At 34.1% G+C, this 27850-nt stretch overlaps 1 protein-coding gene and 1 pseudogene across 6 annotated transcripts in view; one reads left to right on the top strand and one right to left on the bottom strand.

Moving 5' to 3' along the window:
- IMMP1L (inner mitochondrial membrane peptidase subunit 1) overlaps positions 1-27850 on the top strand; it is an 82142-nt gene that overhangs the window by 11730 nt on the left and 42562 nt on the right. For 2 of the 6 annotated variants that reach the window (XM_042957806.1, XM_042957808.1), the window contains exons 2-3: positions 8005-8136; positions 18879-19134. The exons of 2 other annotated variants lie outside the window; for them this stretch is intronic. The gene's annotated coding sequence lies outside the window, so the exon portion shown is untranslated. Of the gene's footprint in view, positions 1-8004; positions 8137-18878; positions 19139-27850 lie in introns of all 6 variants that reach the window. 2 more of the 6 variants (XM_042957807.1, XM_042957809.1) reach the window with 2 other exon arrangements.
- Positions 9747-19065, bottom strand: LOC102967502 (annotated as a pseudogene).

Genomic DNA, 27850 nt, shown 5'->3' with positions numbered 1-27850 from the left:
AACTTTTCAAGTTTTTCTGTATGTTGCAGGGCGGGGGCGGGGGAGATGGTGGTGGATAGGCATTCTATTAAATTTCTTTAAACTATACTCTTTGTTCTTTTAATTCTGTTCTTTCATACGCTTCTTATTTTGTAGGTACAATATCCAGTTTTTCTGAAGATGTTAATTAGAATTCTTTTTCTTTCTTTTTCCCTCGAATTACCTGTTATCTCTAGAGTTGTTTGTTCTTTTTTTCATCATGGGCCTTTTTCATTCTTGTGGTTTCCTTAAATGTTGGTGATGCTTGGATGTCCATGATGTTAATATATGACCAGTTGAATAATATAGATTATTGGAATAGGTTTTTTTCTTGATTCCATAGCAAATCTTTACCCTAAATGGAAAGAATATTTATGGGGAGTTTTTTGGTAGGTAGGTAGGATTTACTTATTAGTGTGCTTTGCTCAGAATAAATAAGCAGACAGGCCAGGCGCTTCTCTAATAACCAGATAAGGAGGATTCTTCCCTAGGTTTCCAGGCACCATATCAGGAAGTTTTTACCTTTTTTAAGTATGCTAATCTCCATAACTGTTGATTCAGCCCACAACCCCTTTGGAATCACAAGAAAAAAAGTCCTATCTTCCCTGAAACATTCTTTGTGTGTGCTTGGCCAGGGGTCAGCGTACTTTTTATGTTTTGTAGGCCTTACCACCTCTTTCAGAACTACTCCACTCTGTCATTTCCACCCTAACCTACCTATCACTATGATTTCATACATTATATCTTATAGAAATTCTTCAAAATCTCTAGTATGTTGATGCTTTTCACCCCCTTTTACTGGCCTGAGGGTCAGTCTATTATTCTATTCAGGCCTTCAACGGATTGGTTGAGGCATACTCATGTTAGCGATGGCAATCTGCTTTACTCAGTCTGATAATCTAAATGTTGATCTATTCCAGAAGCACCCTCACAGGAACACCCAGAATATTGTTTGACTAGATATTTTGGTACCCCATAGCCCAGTCAAGTTGACACACAAAATTAGTCATCATAGTCCTGTAACTACTAAGTGGTAGAACTAGGATTCACAACAGAGCTGTCTGATGACAAAAATCCATGCTCTTATTTAGTAGTTGCACTTATATCCAAACTCAGTGTCCTCCATAAAGGTAGCTCTTTATTTAGCCAATTTATGAATATTAGCACTAGAAATGAGGCATATTTCCCTTGCTAAAATGGGTTATATAACCATAGTGACTACGATGGTGAGAAAATGTGATATGAAACAACTGAGACAGTAAGTGCAATATATTTAACCCAGAGATGAATAATTTTGAGTTTCCTAAAGCCTGTGTTAATCTGGTGAGAGGGAAATAAGACCCTTTGTTTCTCTAGAGCATAGAAATTTTAATTTCAACTCAGATTAAAGAACTTTTTTATCAGGATTGTCCAGCACTGAAACAAGATCTTTAATAATTTAATAAAAGATTTGCTTTTAAAAATCTTTAGAATCTGATTGAATTTGGCTTCCCAGTGATGGCCCACCCTAAGCCCTGGAACATGTGAACGTTCTTAGATGTCACTTCCCTAATTATGTTTTCACATGGCACAGTTGACCTAAAGATGGGGAAACTGACCATGTTGAGCCTGATCTAATCATGAGACTTTCAGGGGAAAAAAAGAATATTCTCCACCTGGTAACAGAAGAGGAAGTTGTAACATGCTGGGTCTGAAGATGAAGACAGCATGGGAAAAGGAATATAGGAAACCTTAAGGAGATGAGAGATGCCCTCAGCTGGTAACAAGCAAAAAGAGGGAACCTTAGACTATATCTCAGTTGCAAGAAACAGGGTTCTGCCAGCAACCTAGAAGTGGTTGGTGGTGGATTGCTCCTCAGTGACTCCAGAGAAGAGCTCAGTCTGAAATCCTGATATTTGGCCTTGTGATACCCTGAGCAAAGAACCCAATCAAGACTGTCTATATTGGTAATCTGCAGAACTGTAAGGTAATGGATGTTGATTAAAATTTTAAAAAATCTTTAGAATTTTAATGTCATGTCTTACTTTTTATATTTTTCATTCTCCAAATGGAAAGTTAAAAACAAAGGTAAAGGCCATTTTGTATTGTAGGCATCCCTTGGTTTATTTCACTTTATTGTGCTTCACAGATAGTGCATTTGTTACAAATTGGAGACTTGTGGCAACCCTGCAATGAGAAAGTCTACTGGCACCATTTTTCCAACAGCATTTGCTCATTTTGTGCCTCTGTTTCACATTTTGGTAGTTCTCACACTATTTCAGCCTTTTTCATTATTATTTGTTAATGGTGATCTGTGATCAGTGACCTTTGATGGTACTATTATAATTGTTTGGGACATCACACATTGTGCCCATATAAGACAGTGAATTTAACCAATTAATCTTACATGTGTTCTGCCTAGTCCCAGCCATTTTCCATCTCTCAATCTCCTTGGGCCACCCTATTCTCTGAGACATAACAATATGAAATGAGGCCAGTTAATAGCCCTACAGTGGCCTCTAAGTACTCAGGTGAAAGGGAAATCCCACATCTCTCACTTATTTTTTTTAAAGATTTTATTTTACTTTTGAGAGAGAGAGAGAGAGAGAGAGAGAGATGACCCTACATCTCTTACTTTAAATCAAAAGCCAGATATGGCTTAGAGAGGAAGGCATGTTGAAAGCCAAGATATGCTGAAAGCCTAATCCGGGTCAAGGCTCCAACTCTCTTCAATTCTGTGAAGGCTGAGAGAGATGAGGAACCTTCAGAAGAAGCTTGAAGCTAGCAGAGGTTGGTTTGTGAGGTTTGAAGAAAGAAGCTGTCTTTATAACATAGAAGTATGTAGTGAAGCAGCAAGAGCTCATGTAGAAGCTGCAACACTATTGAGAAGATCTAGCTAAGATCATTAACAAAGGTGGTCACACTAAACTAGATTTTCAATATAGACATAGACAAAATAGCCTTCTATTGAAAGAAGATGCCATCTGGGACTTTCATAGGTAGAGAGGAAAAGTCAGTGCTTGGCCTCAAAGCTTCTAAGGACAGGCTGATTCTCTTGTTAGGGGCTAATGCAACTGACGACTTGAAGTTGAAGCCAGTGCTTATTTATCATTCTGAAAATCTAGGGCCCTTAAGAATTATGCTAAATCTATTCAGTCTGTGCTCTGTAAAGGGAACACCAAACCCTGGGTGACAGCACGTTTATTTACAACACAGTTTACTGAATATTTTAAGTTTAAGGTTTTCTCACAAAAAAAGATTCCTTCAAAGTGTTACTGCCCATTGACAATGTATCTGGTCACCCCAGAGCTCTGATGAAGACGTACAATGAGGTGAATGTTTTCATGCCTGCTAACACAGCATCCATTCTTCACCCCATGGATCAAGGAGTAATTTCAACTTTCAAGCCTTATTATTTAAGAAATAAATTTCATAAGGCTGTAACTGCAATAGATAGTGATTCCTCTGATGGATCTGGGCAAAATAAACTGAAAGCCTTCTAGAAAGGATTTGCCATTCTAGATGACATTAACAACATTAATGATTCATGGGAAGAGGTCAAAATGTCAACGTTAACAAGAGTTTGGAAGAAGTTAATTCCAGCCTTCATGGTTGACTTTGAGGGTTTCAAACCTTCAGAAAGTGACTATGGATGTGGTAGAAATAGCAAGAAAACTAGAATTAGAAGTGGAGCCTGAAGATGCAACTGAATTGCTGCAATCTCATGATAAAACTTGAATGGATGAGGAGTTGCTTCTCTGTCTCTCTCTCTGCCCCTCGCTCTCTCTCAAAAATAAATAAATATTGCTAAAAATCCTTTTTGTGATAAAATTCACTATTTTATTTTTTTCTAAGGGTACTATTCAGTGCCACTAAGTATATTTACAGTGTTGTATAAACATTGTCACTATTTTTGAAACTTTGTCATCATCTCAAACAGAAACTCTTTCCCCATTGAGCAATAACTTCCCATTCCTCCATCCTCTGGTAACTTTTATTCTACTTTCTGTCTCTATGAGTTTGCATATCTAGGTACCTTATATAAATGGAATCATATATTATTCTTTATTAGCATTTGCATAATGTTTTTCACTTAGCATAGTGTTTTTCAAAGTTCATTCATCTTGTATCATGCATCAGAACTTCATTTCTTTTTATGGTTGAATAGTATTTCATTGTATGTGTGTAGCACATTTTGTTCATGCATTTTTTTGATAGACACTTGGGTTGTTTCCTTTTGCCTATCATGAGTAATACTGAAAAGAACATTGGTGTATAAATATCTGCTAGAGTCCCTGCTATCAGTTTCTTCAGGTGTATCCCTAGGAGTGGAATTTGCTGGATCATATGGTAAGTCTCACTTTGTGAGGAACTGCCACAGTGTTTTCCAGAGTGGCTGACCATTTTGTGTTCAGTAACAGTACGTAGGGGTTCCAGTTTCTCCCTGTGCTTAGCAACTTGTGTTGGTTTTTGTTTTTTGGATAATAGCCATCCTAGTGAGTTTGCAGTGGTATCTGATTGTGGTTTTGATTTGCATTTTCCTAATGATTTGTGATGTTAGCATCTTATGTAATCTAGATAGCCTCAGAATTGTCCAAGTCATTTGGTACTGATTTCTTTTTTGCTTAACAGTTCCTTCTTCTCTCTTTCTCTCACATTTTACTATAATACACCTTTAATACTTTGGAAGTCTCCTCAGCCAAATATACAATTCATTCTTAAACATTCTGCTTTTCACTCAATAGAGCACATTTCAGCCAGATTTTCTGCTAATTTATAATGGGGATTGCCTTCCCACCAGTGTTGAATAACATATCCCTCATTTCCTTCTTGAGACTTTACCAGGAGTCCTTGTAATGTTCATATTTCTTTAACATTCTGTTCTTGCCAGTATATGTATTCTCTAAGATGATAGTTTTCTCTGCCATTCTGTCTACTACCTTCTGAACCTTTACCAGAATCTCCTTAACATGTCTATTTCTATGGCAGTCTCATCAAGGCAATCTACCAATGCTCTCTTCAAACTTTTTTAATATTTACGTGTCTGTTAGAGCAACACTCCACTTCTAAATACTAAAATATGTATTAATTTCCTAGGATTTCCGTAACAAATTAACACAAACTTGGAGGCTTATAACAACAGAAATTTACTTGGAAACCAGAAGGTCAAAATCAAGGTGTCAGCAGAGCCATGTTTGTCCCAAAGGCACTAGGGGAGAATCCGTCCTTGCTTCTTCTAGTTTATTATGGCTCCTGTTGCTCCTTGTCTTGTGGCAGCATAACTCCAATCTTTGCCTCCATTTTCACATTGTCTTTTCTCCATGTTTCTCTGTGTCCTTTCCTGTCTTGTATGAGAACATTCACATTGGAGTTAGGGCCTACCCTAATCTAGAATGACCTCATATTTATCCTTACCTTAGTTATATCCACAGAGACCCTACATCCCAGTAAGGTCACATTCTAAGATTATTGGTAGACATGAATTTAGGGCAGAGGGAGGAACACTATTCGACACACTGCAGTCTCATTTTAGGTAATTATATTATAAATGTGTTATATAATCTAATTATAATTTTAAAAACCAACATTTATGATATTATGAAATTATTTTTTAATGTACTAATACCATTAATGTTAATACTCATATTAGTGCTGAATAGGGAAATCATTCTTTTCAGACTTGACGATATATATTAGAAGTAAGGGTTTATTTCATGTAGCTTTGCTTTTTAATGAGGATATTATGCACATGTGCATGCACACACATGAATAAAAAGCACTAAAATTCTGTTGACTTACAAAAGTTTATTACTCAGTATCTGTTCATACTAATGTAGTAACATCCTAAATCCCCTCTTTATTAGAATAGTGGAGGTCTCATTGATTGGAATGAGTGTGTGAGATTAAATGTCCTTGACATTTTTCACAGTTTCGAGATTGACTCCAAAATGTTTAGTGAATTCTTCAAATATTTAAATAAATCAGAGGAAAAATATTTCTATAAGTAGCAACAGTATAATTTTATGGAGTTTCCAATCAGGTTATATTGTTAAGATCTAGGACAGTGCCTATAAAAGGGTGAAAGAGTATAATTTAAGCAGACTGTTGCAGAAAAAACTCACTTTTAAGTGTCCTAACATAAAAGGGAAAAAGTTGGTAGGGTCATAAAGAGAGGAGTTTGAGAAAACAATAATTGAGATTGAAACAGAAATGTATTAGAAAAGAGAGAGAAGATGGACTGGTAGGAATAAGGAAATATCACAAAAAATGAATAAATTTTTTTTTAATGTTTATATTTATTTTTGAGACATAGAACATGAGCGGTGGAGGGGCAGAGAGCGAGGGAGACACAGAATCCGAAGCAGGCTCCAGGCTCTGAGCTGTCAGACCAAAGCCCGACGTGGGGCTCAAACTCGTCAACTGCGAGATCATGACCTGAGCTGAAGTCGGACGCTTAACCGACTGAGCCACCCAGGTGCCCCCAAAATGAAATGTATGAAAGCAAAGGCGGGGCGCCTGGGTGGCGCAGTCGGTTGAGCGGCCGACTTCGGCTCAGGTCATGATCTCGCGGTCCGTGAGTTCGAGCCCCGCGTCAGGCTCTGTGCTGACAGCTCAGAGCCTGGAGCCTGTTTCCGATTCTGTGTCTCCCTCTCTCTGACCCTCCCCCGTTCATGCTCTGTCTCTCTCTGTCTCAAAAATAAATAAACGTTAAAAAAAAAAAAATTAAAAAAAAAAATAAAAGAAAGCAAAGGCAAGATATAGGATAAGAGAAAGACTGTAAGGAGGACAAAATATAAGAAATAATGCCATGAATAGCTTAATAGTAAAGTGTAGAAGATTAATAAAAATATATCAGTTTCTTTTGGTTTCATTAAAATAATAATTAGAGAGTCACTGTAGTCTTAGTATCGTATACTTAAGGTTTTCATGTTATTTTGCCAGAAGAAAATAGTAGAAACCATTTTATATATTGTTAAATTTTGAATACATGTTATTTATTAGTATTACATTGATATGTGATAGTGTGTATTACATAAATTATATAAAATTATATATATTCCAAGATGAATATTCATGTTATCTTCTTTCAATGGGAAAAATTTGTATTTCAGCGTAGACACTGAATTGTTGCATGTGAGCACATATGAAGCAAACTTTAACATCTCAAATAAAAATGGAGTCAAAACTTCATTTTGAAGTATGATTGACATACAGTTTCAGGTGTATATCATACCTATTTGATATTCTTATGTACTGTGAAATGATAAGTGTAGTTATTATGTCACCAAAGTTATTACGATATTATTGACCATACTGTATATTATATCCCCATGACTTATTTATTTTATAACTGAAAGTTCATTTTATAATGGGAAAATCCCCCTTTTTTTTTTTTTCAGTCATAAGAACTGACATGGAACTATTTTAGTTGGCTGTTAGGCAGATTTAGCATCCAAGATAGTATCAAACATAGTATGTTTTTCATTGTCACTAAATTTTTAACTGGTCACAGAGTTTTTCTGCAATTATCACGTGCATTGCTTGTATTCAGTAAATATTTGAATAATCAGTTTTAACATATCCACATTATACACTACTTCTCTGCTGCCTTTTCATTGGTAAAATTAACCTCAGATATTCATGCTGGCATGCAGAAATGAATCTTATATCCTGTTACTTGCCAATTCTTTAGAATTTGATATATTAGAATTGTATATCAACTGTTGTCAACCCTTTTAATTCCTTGACCACTGTTCTCTCTGGTTTAATATATCATGTCATCCACTTTCTTCTGCTTAAATTTTCTAGTGGATAAAGGACTTTAATATTCTGGGTCTTTTTAAATCATTTTATGCAAAGTATATCATATATTTGAATTCAGAATCCCATTGAACCACTAAGAGGAATATGTACCTTAAAAACGAGAGACATTTAGTCATATACTAATTTTACATAACGTGGCTGGGGGAATCCTTTACCTAATATAATTTTTATTTCCTGCTTTAGGAATTCTGAAATCGTGGATCACCCATATATACTTTGAGAACATACTTTAAGTGTTTTTTTTTTTTTTTTTTTTTTTTTCTGGAAGCCTTACACCTGCCCTAAAAATTGAATGTATTGTAGAACAGACCTATGGTAAGTGGTTCTTTTTTTCCCTTTTTCTTCTGTCCGGTTCATGTTCAAGTTAAGTCTTATGAATGTTGTAATGCTGCTCCCTGCTGGACACTGTAATTTTTTAAAGTTGGCACTTAATAGATGAGCAAATAACTGGTTAGCTGGACCCACTGAAGAAGGAACTCCTTGGCTACATTCATAGAAAAACAACAATATGCAACAAAAGCAACTGTATTAAAATGGGTGATACCATCGTGATTGTGTTGATATCTGGAGTATGATGAAGGGGCTGGTAGTCTTGTTTCTAAATTTCATTGTCCACTTGTTGAGTGGCATCTAAAAGTTATAACAAACATACATCGAAAGATGGTTGTAGATGATGGACCTTTTAGGATTTCCTAAATTGTGTGTATATAATGTTTATAAATGAAGTCAGTTTATTTTTATTCTTTTCATTATTATCTTTTTTGTAATAATTTTAATTCCCTGTATTTTTTGTTTTTCCAAAGGAAATATTTAAAATCGCTCCAGTATAATTTAAATTAGGCATTATTGGATCTATTTTTGAATGAGTCTTCCTATTTTACACTTTGTACAGTAGACTTTAAGTGCAACTTGCTTTGTGTATCCATCCTGTAATCCAGCTACCATGTTTTCTAGTACACACAGGGAAGCATACTTGCCTTACACAGAGTGACATTGGGTTGGACCTCAAGTGTCATGTCTATGTCCTTCCTATCATAAATCCTCACACTGTATGCATACACAGACTCCCAAAATTGGAGCCACATAAAATGTGTGACAGTTAAGAGTGTTTTTCTTCCTACCCATGAGCTAAATAAAATATGATGTTTTTTGGAGTGCAGCCTGTATAAAATTATTACTTGGATGTAATGTATGTGTTTTTTAAAGTAAGCATACATTTCATTGAAAAGAAGTAACAGAAACAACATTGAGCTAAGCAAAGATTTAATAGGATAACTAATGCTCTTTCAGGGGCTGGGACTTTTTTTGTAGGCATTGGGAAAGCCTATGAAATCTATTCTTAATTAGGGTTGTGGAGAATTAGGCATAGTAACTTATTTGTTTATTATTAAAATGTTGCAATAAAAATTAGAAATGTAGACCAAGAAAATAAAATTGTTAGCAAAAAACGTGAACACTCTTTTCCTTCTCCATAAGAATATATTATTTCAGAAAATATACCATTTTAAACCTTTTATTATGAAGCATACCATCATATAGAAACATAAATGTATAGTAAAAAGAATAAATATAAAGCAGGCAACCATGTAATTGTAGATCATTCCTGGCAGGCCAGAAACTCTTAATGTAATCTTCCTTTTCTTTAGAGGTAACCGATGTCCTGATTTTCATGGTAATTATTTATATATTCTCTCTATAATTTTTATCATTTTTATCTGTATTTCTCAGCAGTATGTTTACTTTTTGTCTCTTTTTAATCATTATGGAATCACATATTTTTTGTAACCAATTTAATATTTTTATTGGAAATGTTTTTGTTATTTAGGAGGAGAAGGGTATAAAGAATTAGAGATCTCAATGTAAAGTCAAAGAGGACTCGCTCTAGTGTACTGGGGAGCTGAGGGACAGGAGGGGTTCTAAGAAATTTAGATGTAGCAGCAATTAGAGTGGGATCAGGATGCCTGGGGACAGGCTTTGGCCTTTCATGGTAAGTGAGAGGCTGGAAAGATGGCTAGGAAGGGACAGCATTCTTCAGGAAAGGGTATAGGCTAGGGGTGGAAGGTATTAATGCTGATGGGTCCTATCACAATATGGTCAGAGACTTTGAGGGAAAACAGGTGAGTTATCTAGTGTGCACTGTTTGCAGGACCCCAAACCTGATACTGTCACAGTGCACACGTGTTTCTTGGGACAAGTTTAGGAGCAGAAGCTCAGAGCTCCTTCTCAGCAGGGATGGAGGCCACCCTGTTGCTACTGCTGCCACTGCTTAGCCTCCTCTACTGAATGGTGAATGATGGAGGAAATTCCCAGCAACATGTGGCCCAGGCCTTGTGACAACATGGAGGTCCACCTGAAGGAGCTCCCCTGAGTACTTTCTTTGGGCCAAGTCCTTTAGAGTCAGCTTGTGGAGTAGAGCCTGTAGAATGTGGCTTTGATGTCAGGCTGCCAAAGAAGTCCCAAGGGTTTTGCTTGTATACACTGAAAGTGATGAGGGTGATGTCCTTTCTGTGCTTGGGGTTCTTCTGGCCCAGCCCATATGACAGTACCCATTTCTGCTGGGGTCCAGCTTTCCCCAAACTCCAGCACCATCAGGCCTGTGCCTTCTTCCAGCAGCTGGAAGAAGTCCTTGCTCTCCATGGAGGTCCCATCCTCCTCTAGCACCTGTGTTAGCATTCCTGTCAGCTGTAGGGTCTCCATCACCTTGTCTAGCAGTTCTTGGCAGCTGGCACCTTTGATCACAGAGAAAGAAAGGTGGCTGGGGGTAGTGGAGCTGAGATCCGGACCCTATGACCAAACTCAGAGCTCATATTAGATACTTACCTAAGACTGGTGACTATGACTGCCTTCGTGCTTTCCTTCAGGTTGGTGCTTACCTGCTACCATATGATGCTGGAATGGCTGTGGGGTGTTCAGTGGGGTCCCAGGCAGCATGGGATATGGGTGGGTCAGTTGGTGAGCACCATTGTCTGAAATCATATGCATTTTTTTTTCCTTTACTTAGCATTACGATTTGGAGATCATCTATATAGTTGCATGTAATATTCATTCCTTTTCATTATTATATATTATTCCTTTGGAATGACTATGACAGGATTCATTCATACTGTTGTTGGTGGATAGTGTTTGGCTATTATAAATGACATTGCCACGAGCGTTCTTCTACATATATGTTGTTTTTTTATCGGTGTGAAGTGGAAAAGTCATATATTTTCAGGTTAAAGATAATTGATTATATGGTATTTTAAATTAATTTAAATGATTACATGAGAAATTTATTATATTCTGAGAGTAACACATAATAAACATTGGAAAAGATTCTGAAATGATTATAATTTCTTTTACTCTAGGCCTTAGATGTACAGTAAAGTGGCATATAGTTTGTGATGGTATCAAAATAGTATACATATAGATGTTTAGACATAGTAAAGAAATAGATTTAAGACTTAAGGTAGTAGCTCTTTGGTTTACTTTATTAGTGCATTCAGTCTGTTAACCATCGTGTCATATTTTGTATAACTTCTTCACTTTACTGAAGAAGAAACTAAGGAAGGCTAGAGAGATTGAGTCACATGGACAAGGTCATGTAGCAAGTTGGAGCTAGAAACCAGATCAACCTGTCTACTTGGCAGTCACAACTTAAAACAAACTAAAAAGTGAAATCAGGATATCTTCTTGAGTGTGTACAGCCATTTAAGTGGAAAATTTGCCTGACTAGCTTTCAGAAATCATCAGATGTTCTTTTGACTATTCACCAAGAATTGGCTTAGCCTAGAGAGTTCCATGTTTGAAGCCCCCCAAATGTTACCACACTTTATCATAGATCATTTTCTAAAAGACAGCTATAGTATATCCTAATTTTGAGAATTTTATTTTGAGCAATCCTTCATTCCTTAGGCTATTATTAACAAATAATATATTTCTCATCTGTTTATTTTGTAGATAAATGAATCTTATCCTTTTATGTGCCAAAACTTTTTTTGTATGAACATTTTTACATAATGTTTCTAAAATTTAAAGTTTACCCATCTGTTTTCTTAAACAGTACAAAAAGAGTATAATTTAAGGGTTTGTTTGTTTTTATGGCTCAGAATTGTCATTGTAAACATCAGTCACTTCACAGAATTTATGTGATTAGAGACTTTTGCTGCATAGGACTGTTCTCCTAAATTGTCCTAGACTAATAGGCTTTTATGTCCCATGTGCTACTTGTGATATGTGATGTTTTGTTTTACCTTTGTTAGGTAATTCTTGTTTCTTGGCTTTCTGTTCATTATATTGACTCTAATGTTAAAATCAACATTGGGTAAGAGCTTAAGTATGGTTCTGCCATCTACTGACTAAGGGCACAGAAGGTGTGGCAGCTTTTTAAAATTTATTTTGGGTTCATCAACGAGATTCGCCACTTTGTTTCGGAGTTCTGAGATAACCTGATGGCTGGTTTCTGAACAATTGAAATGCAACATATATTACAAATACCGGTGCGTCCTTATTTGGGGGATTAAAATTATCGTGTACACATTTTCTTATAAAACAGTGATATTGAAACTGAATTTGCTTAAGGACTCCTTCAAATGGGAAGTCCAGTGGACCTAAGTGGGCATTTTCTAATTATAAAATATTTAATAGGATGGACATTGAAATAAAAACAGTGTATTAGTTGACACTGCCATTTGAAAATGGCAGTCATAAAAATTAAACCACCTTTGAAATTATAGCTTTTTAAAGGACAATGTAGAAGTCACATGGATTTGGTTTCATGAAAACTTAAATGCCTCAGGAAAACATTCATTTCAAAGTGAAATGCATTTGACTGCTTACCCAATTATAAACCACTAAATGTTAATTTTTTTTAAAAAAAGCTGGAATGGGAGAGTATATTTGTTTTTAGATGACAGGAGATAATTGGGAGGAAAGATAGATAGTTTCTATCCCAGTACATTAGGCATCAATATGATGATTTCTTATGTCAGTGAGGTGTTTTTTTTTTTTTTTAATTTGAAAATTCCTTTGTTTTAATTTATGTGAACGGATTTTAATTCTGCATTAGGGGTAAAACAAACAAAGAGCTTTCTGTAGTTTTTTGCAATTAGAACATCGTTGGCAATTGCCTTATGAACAAATTATCTTAGAGGCCAAATGAGAGGATTAGGTTTTCCTAGGATACATCTGAGATGCATCAGTGGTGGAAGTGCAAAATGACACAACCCTCGTAGAAGACAAATTGGCAATTTCTAGGAAAAGACCAATGCATTTAAACTTCTCTGTATACTAGTTCCAGAAATTTATTACAGATATACTTGTGTACTCATGTAATACTATATGTACAGGAGTTTTCACTGTAGCATTTTTGCAGTAACAAAAGATTGGAAACACCCCTACTGTCTATCAGTAGGGTACTGGTTAATGTGAACTGTGGCATATCTATACAATGTAAAACTCTACAGCCGTGAAAAAAAAAGAAAGGATATTTTGTATATGCAGATTTAGAACATTTTGAAACATACGTTGTTGTTTTAAAAGAGCAAAGTTCAAACAGTGTATGGTAAATTACTTTTTGCATAAAGGGGGAAGGAAATAAAAATACATATTCCTATTTGCTTGTATTTGCAAAAAGAAAATCTGGGAGGTTATGCAAAATCTAAATCCTATGTGTGGATGGGTGAGGAAAATGGAGTAGATGGAACTTTAACTGTGTATCATCTAGATTGTTCTTAATATTTAAATAATGTGTTACTCATTAAAAATAGTTTTGTTTCATTTGTAAATCATATGAGTGGGAAAGAAAGGGGTAAGTCTGCTACATTTACCACAGAAATTAGCTAATTTTACTCCTTTATCTCCAGATCCTGGTAAGCACTGAATAAGTATTTGTTACACAAATGAAAATTGAACTCTGTAATCTTTAGATGGTCTCTTTTAGCTTATTTCTTACTTATTTACTTATGAATTTATTCTTTTAGCTTATATCTTAAAGTATCTTTTTAATATGAGAAAAACAGTAATGTAATCATGTGTTGATTCCAGTATAGAAATAAAGGAAAATATTTAAGTGGGAGGTAATGAGATACATTGTTTAGTTTATTATCGTATTATCAGGAAGTTTTATTTCTATGATAGTGATATTAAGGAATTAATTATATTTTCTTTTAACTTCATTGAGAAGTAAAATAGTTCTCTATTAAATTAGGTAATAAGCTTTCATAATTAGCAAATAAAAGTTTATGAAATTTGAAGGCAAAGGGGGAGATGGCAAACATATATGTTAAGCTGCCTTACTTTATTTTCTAACATATGGGCAAATGTTCCGTACTGAGATTATTTTAGGTCTATTATATAGCAGCAGCAGCAATTCCTGACAGAAAGACCAGATACCTCTGAGTCTGGTATTAGAGTTTGGGGATGGGAGAGGAGAATAGGGTTGTGTGGCTTTTGCTCTTCTGTTTCAAAGAATCCGGGAATTTGTTTTGGCTGTTGAGTTGAAAATTTGAGTATTCAAATAAGTAGTATAAGAATGCTTAGTTTTCACTTTTAGATTTTATATATGTCACCTGTTTCTAAATTTCTTATGACAAGCATTTTGGTATACTATTTTTGTGTAAAATTGCCTTTTTAAAGAAAATTATATATACAGAGAAGGGCACATGTTAAAAGTAGATGGCTCAATGAATTTTTCAGAAGCCAAATACACCCATGTAACCAGCACCCAGATAAAGAAAAGAAACATTAGGTATGTATTTTATACATACAATTACACAGTATAATTTTTTGTGTCTAGTTTCCTTTGCTCAACATTATGTCTTGCTATTCATCTGCATTGCATGAAGTTGTGGTTGGTTCATTTTCATAGCTCCATTCCATTATATGACTATATCACAATATGTTTAATCCATTCTGTTAATGGACATTTGGGTGGTTTTCCATATAATGCTATTATAAACATTCTAATACATATTTCTTGATTAATATATTTGCATATTTCTTCTGAGGATGTCTATCAGTAGAGTACTGATTAAATGAACTGTGGCATATCTATACAATGAAATACTCTACAGCTATAAAAAAAGAAATGATGTTCTCTATATTTGAAAACTATTTTTAGAAGCTTCTTTTTAATTATTTTTATTTTAAGTAGGATTTTTTGTGAGCATCCATTTGTGTCCAAGTTATGAACATTCTTAAGGCCTTCTGTGATACTTTTTATTATTCAGAAATATTTTAGATACATGTTCGGATTATGTGCCATTAGTATATTGCAGAAAAGTGTTTTTTATATGTTTTAGTTTGTATCTTAATAATGTATATCGTAAACTTCATGATTATTGTATTATTTAATTTTGCATTTATATTTCATAATGAGAGTAATTACCTATTTAAAAATGCATTTTGTCTCTGATCACAGTGCTGAGATTAAAGAAAGGCAGTTGTACTGGACTCTTAACTAAGTACTTAGATATTTTTCACTTGTCATTACATTTTTTAGTTTAAAGCATCAAATTAAATATTATTTTATCCTGGCTTTTATTTTAATTCATGCATTTAAAAACTGAAATTTAGATAAAAGATAGTTTCAAAATAAATTCAGTATATTATTTATGAGTGGAGCAACACATTAGCATTGGGTTCACAATAGATCATATCGCTTTTATTCCATCTTACAAGCTTAGCAGCACAAACAGAATAATCAACATATTATTTGGCTGTCATCTGCTGAACAGAAACCAGAGATCACAAGGAGGTTTTCCCTAGCTGTGGTGATGGCCTTTTTGTTCCAAGCCCCCATCTGGGAGGGCCATGGTGTGTTATCATATGGAACGCGGGGTTTTCTGTAATCTGCTTAGCTGCACTGCAGTTTGAATCTTCATTCCATGTTTGTGTAATTTATAATTTTAATGAGACCATGGCTCTTCTGGGCTTTGAAATATATTAAAAGCTCTTTTGTGCATATGCTTTTGTTCTTGCTTAATAGGCTCAGTGTATTTAAAACTGATGAATTTTTATTCATGAATTTGGATGTCTGGGGATTAACTTAGACTGAATATCATTACACTCATATATTGATGGTTAGAAAGTTTTTTTATTGTTATTATTTTGTTTTTGTGTGTGTCTCTGTGTCTGTGTGTGTCTGTGTGATACTTGTTACCAGAAAAGGAAAGAACTTATATAATTTTGAAAGATTAGGAAAAAGTGACATGGCTGGATCGTAAAGAATTAATTTAGATTTTATCCATGTTATTTATTCATACTCATATTTCATAATTAGTCTTAGTATTTTAGATAAATGTTATAAAGAAATAATTATGAAAAAGCAACTTTTAAATGAGTTAATACTTTATGTACTATTGTTTATATTGGAATAATATTCCAGTGTGTGACAAAGACAGGCTTTGTATTTTAATTGTATGACATCAATTGTCTGGCCATACTAAATCTGCCATTAACTTTCTTGAATTAAATTAGGTATATATTTTATATTTTAACTATTTGTAGTCTTTCTTATTTCTGTAAAACCTTAATTAATGGAGTTTTTAACCTACATTGGTGTATACAATGAAAAGACTAATGGAAAAGCATTACATGCTTTTTATTACATGCTTCAAATCTCTGTAGTTATTACTTATAATGTATTTTTAAAAATGGAATATAAACAATTGTGCAGTCCTTTAGAAGAAAACCATGGCCCTTTTTAGATCCAGACATGTTTTTTTGAAGTTGCTATCTATTGGATTCAATTAGGGGTAACATATAGACTTACTAGTCTTTTATGAAGTTGCCCAAGGTATATATATTTTTTGTAAAAACCTGTGTTTAATAGACTAAAGCATTTTGTAACTATAAAATATTGTTCTTTTTTGGTACATGGTGGTCAGCAGTCTCGTTGGTCCCTTCTTCTCCCCCACTACCCTTAACCTAGAAATGTGAAATAGAGGCAGAAATGACAGCATTTTGTTCTTTTCTAAGCTAATCTATCAGATTTGACACTGAAATGTTTGTTCTTCTAGAATAACTCTCTGCTTTAGTATTTATTAGTTGTGCAATTTCAGTTAGTTTAGGAATTTACTGTTAAAAATGTATGATCTAAAGCAGTGCTGTCTAGTAGAAATATAGTGCAAGTCACTTAAGTATTTTATTTAATCCATTATATCCAAAATACTATTTTCAATAATATGAATTATTTTAGTGTTTTTTTGTACTATGTCTTCAAAGTCCAAGTGTGTATTTTTATACTCACAATACATCACAATTTGGACTAGTCACATTTCAAGTTCTCAGTAGCCATATATAGCTAATGACTACCTTATTGAACAGTGTAGCTCTAAAGTTCTACAGAAATGTGCATTTTTTGCATTCCTCATTAATTTTCTAGCTATATCCTATTCAAGACGACCAAAGAATGTTCATGGACTATCTAATTGAAATTACATACAGTGTTTTTTATAGCTCTACCACTGATACTATTGGTATATATCTGCCTGATTAATACACAAAATCAGAATTATGTTACCTGATTCCTGTCTTCTTATCAGATATTGTATAGATATGCTTAAATATATTGTGATAATAAGGAAATAATGGCTAATGTAATGGATGTAGTATGTTCGTCAGCAATTGTGGGCAAATCAAACTTGTCAGACGTGTTTTAAGTATACCAAGGAGCTTAGTTTTATAAGAATCTCATGGCAAATCTTAATATTTTTTTTTTTAAGTAGAGAACTCCTCTTCACATTCTTAGAATTTTTCTGCATAGTTATTTGTGGGAACGTATATGTCTCTTTTCACGTAAGTTTGCTTAGAGCTCATACTGCTTTAAACTTGGTAGAAAAAAAACAAAGTTCTCTAGGATTCTATACATTTTAAATGCTCTGTATATATTCAAATAGGAGAGGGAACGTCTTTAAGTACTTTAGAAGCACGTAGTTAAGAACTATAAAACATTGAATGACGATTTGAATTGATTCAAATATTTTAAAGTGTAAAATGATCAAGGTGATGTGTATAAAATACTGTCACTACATGTACTTTATAAAAAGTAGAGACTTTTTGTGTAACTGGTTCTTGCTCAAGTATTGTTTTGAGAGAAAATCTCAAAAGGAGATCTCTGAACTTTCACGTTTGAAAATTTTAACACTTTAAAATTTTGAGGGAAATGAGCTAATTTTTATGTAAACTAACTTTTATGTAGATATTACCTGATGCCTGTTGTATCCTTTTACTCACTTAAATTTTTATTGACTTCTCTGTGACTTCTGCATTTAAAGTGTTGACACAAAATGTTAAACTATTCTTTAAACAATACCTCTAGTTTCTTGGAGATGATAAATCCATCCATTGATTTCCTAATTTTATTATGTACACAGTCAATTGTAATCCAAGATTACAGCAAACAAGATGTTAATTTCGAGCCATAATCTATGTACATTTCAATTACAGAGCATGATTGTTATAGAAGCACAGAATAAAAAGGAATAACATTTGTGCTATCCTCACAGGAGCTGTCAATAAAAGATGTAATAGGGGATTTAGGAATCTGGAAATGGCCAACTAATTTATGTGAATCTATTTTATTTCAGCTAGAAAGACCAAGCTCTTTTTCGTCTGCACTGCATATTGCAGAGCACAGGCTGTCTATAGAAAACCAGGCGGCTGCATATGGATAGTCCCTTGATATCATTCACTTGCTGTGTAATCTTATTATGCAAAGTTCTAATCTTCACCTAGAATGAATGCCTCTGGGTCAGAATATAGTCATATCAGGGTTTTTGAGGTCATGTTTTGTGATCCTTAGCTTATTCTTCTAAGTAGAGCTGGGATTTAAAGGGTATTCCCCAGACGCTAGCAGAGATAGACAGCAGAACCTGCTGCCTTTTTGGAAGACAAGACCAACATGAGGTCCCTGGTAGGATTAAACTTGATTTGTAGCTGTAGGATTTTTTAACAGATGTATTATTGGACAGGGAATAGGGGGCCACCAGCACAGCAAAATTGAATCACGACTGGCATTCTCAGGGAGTTTGCTGCCTGCTAAAACAGCAGCTGCATGTGGATTTGACTTCTTTCAGGTGAAGCGACTTCCAGTCATTTGGAAAGGATGGGATGAAAAGGAACCTTGGTGATAATTTTGATGTCTGCAAGATTTAGTACCAGTGTAATGGGATTATCGGTAACACCTTCACTGCAGAAAAAGCCACCTGGCGCTATAACTGGCAGCAACTGAGAACTAATCCTTTCCCATCTCTTGGATGTCATTCACGAAGCTCAAAGCGATTTCTACCCTGCTAACTGTGATTAATTTTATAAACAACAACAACAAAAAAATCAGGTGATCAAGGCAAAGAATGTGCTTTTTATTAATTATTTTTAATGTTTAGCCTTATTATAAGCTATACGACTTATAAATTATATAAGGCGTGCATAAACTATATGTATGACTTAAAAAATGTATTAAAATGTTCAACTAAAAAAGTTGATTAATAATATCTTTTATACTTTTTCCAGTTGATTGACAGTGTATTTGCTATTGGTAAAGATTTATATTTGAGATTAAATATTAACTTAAATACTTTAGTGTTCTTTTGGATATAAGGTCATTATCACTAAATTAATCAAAATATCTATAGGTGTAAGGAATTCATCATACGTTTTACCTGTTTATTAAAGACTGCTTTGATTCCTGATGATTAAATGTTTTTAGCGAGGTAAACCATTTTTAATGGTATAAAAATAGACATTTATATTTTTGATGATTAAGGTAATGCTATCTCAAACCAATGAAAAGAGCTTTCTGTGAAAATATATGATTTTAATATATAAAAATCCTAAAATAGCTGATATTAATACTGAGTGACATTTTTTAAAATCAGAAATTCTTAGTGAAAGTTTTCCTTTAGCAGGTAGAGGTTTAGTTATTTGCTCTAGAATCATGTATTAGTTAATTGAGGTTTTTGTTTTTTAAGCATTTTATGTCAACTAAAAACTTTATCAAGTACTTTGTTTAGAGGTGTTAATTATTTTAATATTCTTCTCCTACATGGTCCAGAATAAACTGAAAGAAAATGAAGTGAAATTATCCCATCAGTCACCCAAACAGTATGCAACATAACTGCCAAGACTAGAAAAGATAATTAGTGTTGTCAGTGTTATGATCCTAGAGTACTTACTTTTAAAATATTTATTCATAGAACTTGATTTTTATCTTACTGTTTTTGATTTAGTAGCTTTTCATTAAAAAAATTATAAAACCTTAATCTTAATATAAAAATTTAACTATGTATAGGTGAATAATTTTTACAACTATAAGAATTATTAAAATCTAATTATTATGCACAATGCACTGATTTACTTGTAGCCTCTATTTACATATAGTATGTTTTATTCTTCATAGGGGATCTTTATTAGAAAAATCAATAGGTAATAAATTTATGTAGAGATCTTTGATTAAACCTACTTAGCAAACTTGTCCTTATTAATTGATTTTTTAAACTGATTTCAAGCTATTGTATTCCAAAATGTGTTTCTTCATTTGCTGTCACATTTTAAATGAATGAGAAAGCTTAACAATATTTTTACTGAACTGCATTATGTTAGTTTATAAAGGAAGTTTTTAGCCTTCTATTTGTATTTTTACTATTTGAAAAGGTATTCATTTAAAATTCTATCACAATGGAAAGGTCTATCCATGGAATATGTAGACTAAATTCTTTTTCTTATCCTGATAACATAATCACTTATACTTTAAATACAAACTGTTTGGTTTATGTGTAATTTCAAATTATTTTGCCAGCTAGTGCGTTTTCTCAGGGTAACTTTTTATGGTAGTTAATAATATCTTATAATTATTTTTTAAAATGGCTTTCCTTTCAAAAAATTTGTCTCAAAGCTTTTATTAAACATAGTATTTACTTTTCTGCTTTTTAAATCAGCTATTTACTGAATGGCTCTTGAGAGTATTTTTTCCTTCTCTGTTCATAGGCAGATTAGAGACGGTTATTTCTTTTGGAAAGCCCCAAATAAACTCATCTTAATTAAATTCACTGTAAACATACAAGGTCTTCTCAATGATACACATTCTTTTTAGGTAGATTCATGTGAATTTAATACCTTATTGATAACTTATGAGAAATTTGACTCATCTTTAGAAGCTACAAATAATAGATTTATTGGCACAGGTGACTGATAATATTAGTAGAAGTTAACAGGTGATTTTGGACTTAAGAGAAAGGGATCTAGACTGAGAGAAACGAGAAGAAATTTTTAAAAAGGAGTAAGTCAGGTGTAACAAAAGCAGGATGGGAATCATAGGAATTCTTGATTATTTAAGAGATTCTAAACTCTTTTTTCTTTTTCAACAATTTATGAGACTTGATATCTCTCCAAAGGGCCATACATAAACTGTAGACTGGCACAGTGACAGCTAACCTATGATAATGCTAAATGATAATATTCCATTTGTTTTTTTGTTTTTTTGTTTTTTTAATTTTTTGTTAACGTTTATTTATTTTTGAGACAGGGAGAGACAGAGCATGAACAGGGGAGGGGCAGAGAGAGAGGGAGACACAGAATCGGAAGCAGGCTCCAGGCTCTGAGCCATCAGCACAGAGCCCAACGCGGGGCTTGAACTCATGGACTGCGAGATCGTGACCTGAGCTGAAGTCGGACGCCCAACCGACTGAGCCACCCAGGCACCCCTGTTTTTTAAATTTTTTAAAATGTTTTATTTATTCTTGAGAGAGAGAGACAGAGAACGAGAGAGAACGAGAACGAGTGGGGGAGGGTCAGAGTGAGAGAGGGACACAGAATTGGAAGCAGGCTCCAGGCTCTAAGCTGTCAGCACAGAGCCTGACGTGGGGCTCAAACTCACAAGCTGCTAGATCATGACCCGAGCTGAAGTCGGATGCTTTACTGACTGAGCCACCCAGGCTCCCTGATATTATTCCATTTGAATGAGTACCCTTCAACTCACATGTACAACTTGTATATTGTTCTGAAATAGATGGATCATATGTAATCATTGGGAGATTATTGGTGGATGAATGGGATGGTTTTGGTATTTCACTGTTTTGGAAGCTGTTATTTGTGTTAAAAGTGTTAACTGCTTATGGTTTATAAATATAAAATGAGTTTTGATTTTGGATATATATAAGAAGTGAACTTCAGAAAGTAACACAGAAGGTTTTAAAATCATTGCAATGTTAGCATGATAAAGTTTGATGATGAAATTTATAGAGTTCTCCCAAAGTTAACATTCAGTTTAAAATTAATGAATGGATAAATTTTGTCAAATTCCTGAAAATACTGAGTTTGTCTTAGTGGTCTCAAATGACAGCATAAAGTCCTTTATAGGGCTTCCTTCCTGGGAGCTTATTAAAACTAGATTCTGCAGCCTTGCTTCCACAGATTTTCATTTATTAACTCTATGATGGGAGCCTGGGAGTTTGTTTTTGGAGTTTGGTTTTTGAATTAGGTTCTCAGATAATTTTGATGTTGCAGTCACAGGCAAAGCAATATTCACTACTTTAAACCTTAAAGTGAAGGCATTTATTTCCTCTGGAAATGCATTAAAATAAATCGGTTCAAATAAAGTCTTCATAGATTATGGGGATCAGAACTCTGTAGTTCTAGAAAAATAGCCTCTGCACGACTCTTACAGTAGGTTTAACATTATGGATTTGAACAATTCTTGAGCAGCCCTGAAGGTGATTTTGAAATGGCAGGAATTTGAATTACTTTGATGGGAGAGGCCGCTGTGTAAGAGTGAATTATTTAGCTCTTGAGCAGAGTACACCATTCAGCATCCATGTCTTAGCGAGTCTGTTGTTCTCTTCTTGTCACAATAACTTCCATTCAGGGTCTGAAACGGACATATATCTTTCAGTTATTTTAGGTATAATCATTATATGGGAAAATGTATTTTGTGTAGATATTTTTAAATTTGAGAAATCACAGAAGTCTCAGGAATGTCATTCTTGTCCAAATTAAGGTAAATGTAGTAAAACTATGATGGCTGGGAGTTTTCTTCTTCATCTGTCCTCACCTTTCGTTAATGTGAACACTTCTTTAAATGCTAATATATTCATTAACTGTTCTTCTCGAAACAAAAAAAAACTTATTTTAATCACTTCTTTGGCTGCTTATACTTTAAAATGAATGAATTTTTGTAATTTGGTAGTCTCAATTAACATTCTTTACTTTTTTTCCCTCATATTTCTGAAACAAAATGTTTTCTTTTCTTTTCAAAGGAATTCTAGACCTAAACCATCAGTTGGATGTTTTTGTTTTTGTTTTTGTTTTGGTAGCTTTGGGTATTCTGAAATCACTCTAAGGCTACTTTTATGGTTAGATCTAAATCGAGATCTTAGATTGTACCCCTATCTAGAGTTCACTGCTTCACCTTTATAGTTGGCTTAACATCAGTCTGGCTTCTCTCTTTCCCATATGCCTGTTTATTATAGTTTCCAAAAAATTTCTTTATTTTAATTGAAAGGCAGTGTAGCATAATGGTCGACTTGGCAGCCCACCTGCTTCATTTTGAGTTCTGGTTCTGCTGCCTATGAGCTGTGTTATTTTGAATGGTTCCTTAACCTCTCTGTCCCCCAGTTATTATTATTATTTTTAATCTGTAAAATGAGATACTTAAGTTCTCATAGAGTTATTGTAAGAACTAAATGAGTTAATATATGTAATTAGAGCCTGGCACACAGCAATAAGTACTATTTACGTGGTTGTTGTTGTTATTTTGGTTGGTATTGGAGGTTTACTTATGTGTAGTGAAAGAAGCCCTTATTACCTGTATCCCACTTAGTGTTTTCTAAGTTTGTGTTATAGGAAGAAATTTTTTTTTAAATTTTTTAATTACTCACACGCACACATGATTTGGGGAGGGGGCAGAGAGGGAGGGAGACACAGAATCCGAAGCAGACTCCAGGCTCTGAGCCGTCAGCACAGAGCCCTACGTGGGGCTCAAACTCACAAACCATGAGATCATGACCGGAGCTGAAGTGGAACACTTAACTGACTGAGCCACCCAGGTGCCCCAGGAAGAAATCTTTTTATCTATAATGTAGATAACTGTTGAAAGTAGATATCAACTTTGTACCTTTATGCCAGTATTATATGGAGCTTTACTATATATACTGTATACTTTATTTACAGTATTTATTGTATATTTCTTTTCCTATATTGACAGTCACAATTTTTAATTTTTCATTTCTTTTTTCCTTACATTTCTATTTCTGTTAATTGATAGAGTACATAAGCTCTCCTTTAAAGGAATTTAGTCTCTACATTGGTGAATCAATTTCTGAAAAAAGTAAATGTGATAGAGAATAAAAACCAACAAATTCCATCTCCAATATAGAGTAAGAATTCTTTATGCTAAAGTTTCCCATCTTTTTTTCACAGCACACATGGAATATGATAAATTAAATGACACAGCAGTAAATGACTAGATGAGCAAAGCTGCACAAGGGTAGTTATGGCCATCGGTCACCCTAACAACTTAGAGCAGTGGTTCTTATATGTTACTGTGCTTCAGAATCACCTAGACAACTTGCTAAAACACAGATTCCTGAGTGACACTCCCCACTTTTCTGAATACAGAAATCTTGAGTTTGGCCCAAGAATTTGCATTTCAGACAAGTTGCCAGATGATGCCCATTCTGGTCTGGGGACCACACTATGATAAATACTAGTTTAGTGTGTTGGTATCCTGGTGTGGTAGATGGTAGGTCTCAACCAAGCTGTCTCGTGTCCTAGTTCCCCGAACCTGTGACTGTATTTCCTTACATAGCAAAAGGTACTTTGCAAATGTAATTAAGGACCCCGAATGGATATTCTGGGTGGGTTCAGTGTAATCACAAGAGCCCTTAAAAGTGGAAGAAGGCAGAAGAAATAGTCTGAAGGAGATGTGACTATGGAAGAATGGTCAGAGGGATGCAGTGCTGCTGGCTTTGAAGTTGGAGGAAGGAGCCACAAAGCAAGGAATGTTTGCAGCATCTAGAAGCTGGAAAAAAAACATAGAAAGGACTCTCTCCTAGGGCCTCCAGAAAGGAATGCAGCCCTACCAACACCTTGATTTTTAGCACAGTGAGAGTTATATTGGATTTCTGACCTTAAAACTGTTAAGATAATAAATTTTTAAAAATTTTTATTGAAGTATAGTTGCCATACAATATTATATTGGTTTCAGGTGTACAACATAGTGATTCAACAGTTTATACATTACAAAATTATCAGCATGAAAAGTATAGTTAGTTGTTCTCTGTCACCAAAGTTACTACAGTATCATTAATTATATTTTCTATGCTTTACTTCTCATCTCCCTGACTTACTTACTTTATAACTGAAAGGTTGTACCTCTTAGTGCCTTTCATCTATTTCATCCATCACCCCTCCCACAACCCCAATCTGCTCTGGCAACCACCAGATTATTTCCTGTATTTATGAATCAATTTCTCCTTTGTTTTGTTTTTTAGCTTCCACATATTGGTGAAATCATATGGTATTTGTCTTTGTAACTTATTGCACTTAACATAATATCCTTTAGGTCTATCCATGTTGTCACTAATGGCATGATTGCAGTTTTTTTTTTTTTATGGCTGAGTAATAAATATTTCATTGTGTATGTGTGTATATATATATATGCCATATTTTCTTTATCCATTTGTCTATCAATGGACACTTAGATTGCTTTCGTATTTTGGCTGTTGTAAATAATGCTACAGTAAACAAGGGTGTATATATCTTTTCAAATTAGTGTTCTTGTGTTCTTCAGGTAAATATCCAGAAGTGGTTATTTACTGGTTTGTATGGTATTTCTGTTTTTAGTTTTTTGAGGAACCTCCATACTCTTTTCCATAGTTGCTGCACCCGTTCACATTTCCACCAATAGTGCATGAGGTCTTCCTTTTCTCCACATCCTGGCCAACATTTGTTCTTTTTTATCTTTTTGATATAGCCATTCTGACTGGTATCAGGTGATATCTCATGGGTTTGATTTACATTTCCCTAATGATTAGTAATGTTGAGCATCTTGTCTTGAATCTCTTAGCCACCTGTGTGTCTTCTTTGGAAAAATGTCTACTCAAGTACTCTGCCTATTTATTAATTGGATTATTTGTGGGACTTTTTTTTTTTTTTTTTTTGGTGTTGCGTTGTAGGAGTTCTTTATATATTTTGGATATTAATCCTTTTTCAGATATATCATTTGTAAATTGTCTTCTCCCATTTAGCACATTGCCTTTTAATTTTGTTAATGGTTTTCCTTAACTGTTTAAAAGCTTTTTAGTTTATGTAGTCCTATTTTTTTTTCTTTTCTTTTGTTTCTCTTGCCTGAGGAGACAGATCTAGAAAAATATTGTTAAGGCTGTTTGCTTGCACGTAGCTGTCCAGTTTTCCCAACACCATCTATTGAAGAGACTGTCTTTCCTCCATTGTATATTCTTGCCTCCTTTGTCATAGATTGACCATATAAGTGTGGATTCGTTTCTGGGCTCTCTGTTCTGTTCCATTCATTTGTGTGCTTCTTTTTATGCCAGTACTGTATTGTTTTGATTACTATGGCTTTGTAGTATAGTTCAAAATGTAAGATAATAAATTTGTGTTGTTCTAAGCCCTAACTTTATAGTAGTTTTTTACAGCAGCAGTAGGATACTAAGACATCTGTAACCAATTCTCCGTTTACCAGCTGGCTCCATGCTGAGAGTTCCCAGTCTCTGCTCATGTCCTCAATGCCTGAGACTGAGAAAATAGCCTGGAGCATTGGCTCCCTGGTTTTCCCACCATCAAACTGAGAAAACTACCAGTATCTGAACCCACCTTGTTTTCCTTCTTATTATGTTGGAGAAAGTGCCCCAACTTCTGTAAAAAGCCAATCTACTTTTGTTTGTTCCCATCCTCTCTGGCCTTGATTGATTGATTGATACACACACTCGCATGTGAGTGCATGTGTGCCTACCATGTGATGTATTTCTATGTATGTATATACCTGTGCAACCACTACTTGGGCTTAAATATGTGCCCTACAGATTTAATTATTTTTCTTACCTCTGTCATCACCACTTAGTTTTGTTTGTATTTGGCCTTCATAAAATAGAATAATATAAATTGAATCATATAACATGTATGGAATCATACATCTTTTGTGTCTGTCTTTTTCACTAATATTATGTGAGATTTATTTATGTTGTTGCATGTATCAGTATTTTATTCCTTTTCATTGCTGTGTGGTGTCCCATTGTATGAATATACCACAATTTATTCATTCTCTTAATGGTTAGTATTTAGGTAGTTTCTAGTTTGGGGATATTATGAATAAAGCTGCTATGAATATCTTTGTATGTATCATTTAATGAACATAAGCAGCTCTTTCTGTGGCATATATATCTAGGTTAACATATCTAGGTTAACATACATCTAGGCTGAATCTTAGGGGTAGGTACTGCCAAACACTTTTCTGAAGTAGTTGTGTAAATTTATCGTTTCCCCAGCAGTGATTGACAGTTTTACTTGCTCCACATCTTTTTTAGCTTTTTGTATTGTCTTTGTAATTTTAGCCACTGTGGTGATTTTATGGTAATATCTCTTATAATTGGCAATTCCCTGATAACAAATGATGATGAACTTTTCATATCAGCTAATTGGATATCCTCTTTTGTGAAATCTCCATGTTTTTTGCCTGATTTTTGTTGTTTGTCTTTTTTTAAATGATGTGTTGGAATTCTCTGTATATTCTGGATGTGCCTTTTCCAGACACATATGTAGATATTAGTATCTAGTTATGATATTTGCTCCTTGTCTGGGTTTTTTGCCTTTTTAAAAATGGTGTTTTTCATATACAGAAGTTTTTAATTTCGGTAAAATCAAATTGAGCAGTCTTTTAGGGTTAATATTTTAGCATTACCCAAAGGTGATGAAGATAGTCTCCATTTTCTTCTAAAAGTTTTATTACTTTACCATTCATATGTTTGTCTGTAATCTATCTCACTCAAATTAATTTTTATATTTGATGATGTTATGGGTCAAGGTTTTTTTTTTT

The sequence above is a fragment of the Panthera tigris genome, chromosome D1 (assembly GCF_018350195.1).
Source record: "Panthera tigris isolate Pti1 chromosome D1, P.tigris_Pti1_mat1.1, whole genome shotgun sequence".
Classification (NCBI taxonomy): Eukaryota; Metazoa; Chordata; class Mammalia; order Carnivora; family Felidae; genus Panthera; species Panthera tigris.
Note: the sequence above shows the minus strand (reverse complement) of the source record. Positions and strands in the feature narration are given on the sequence as shown.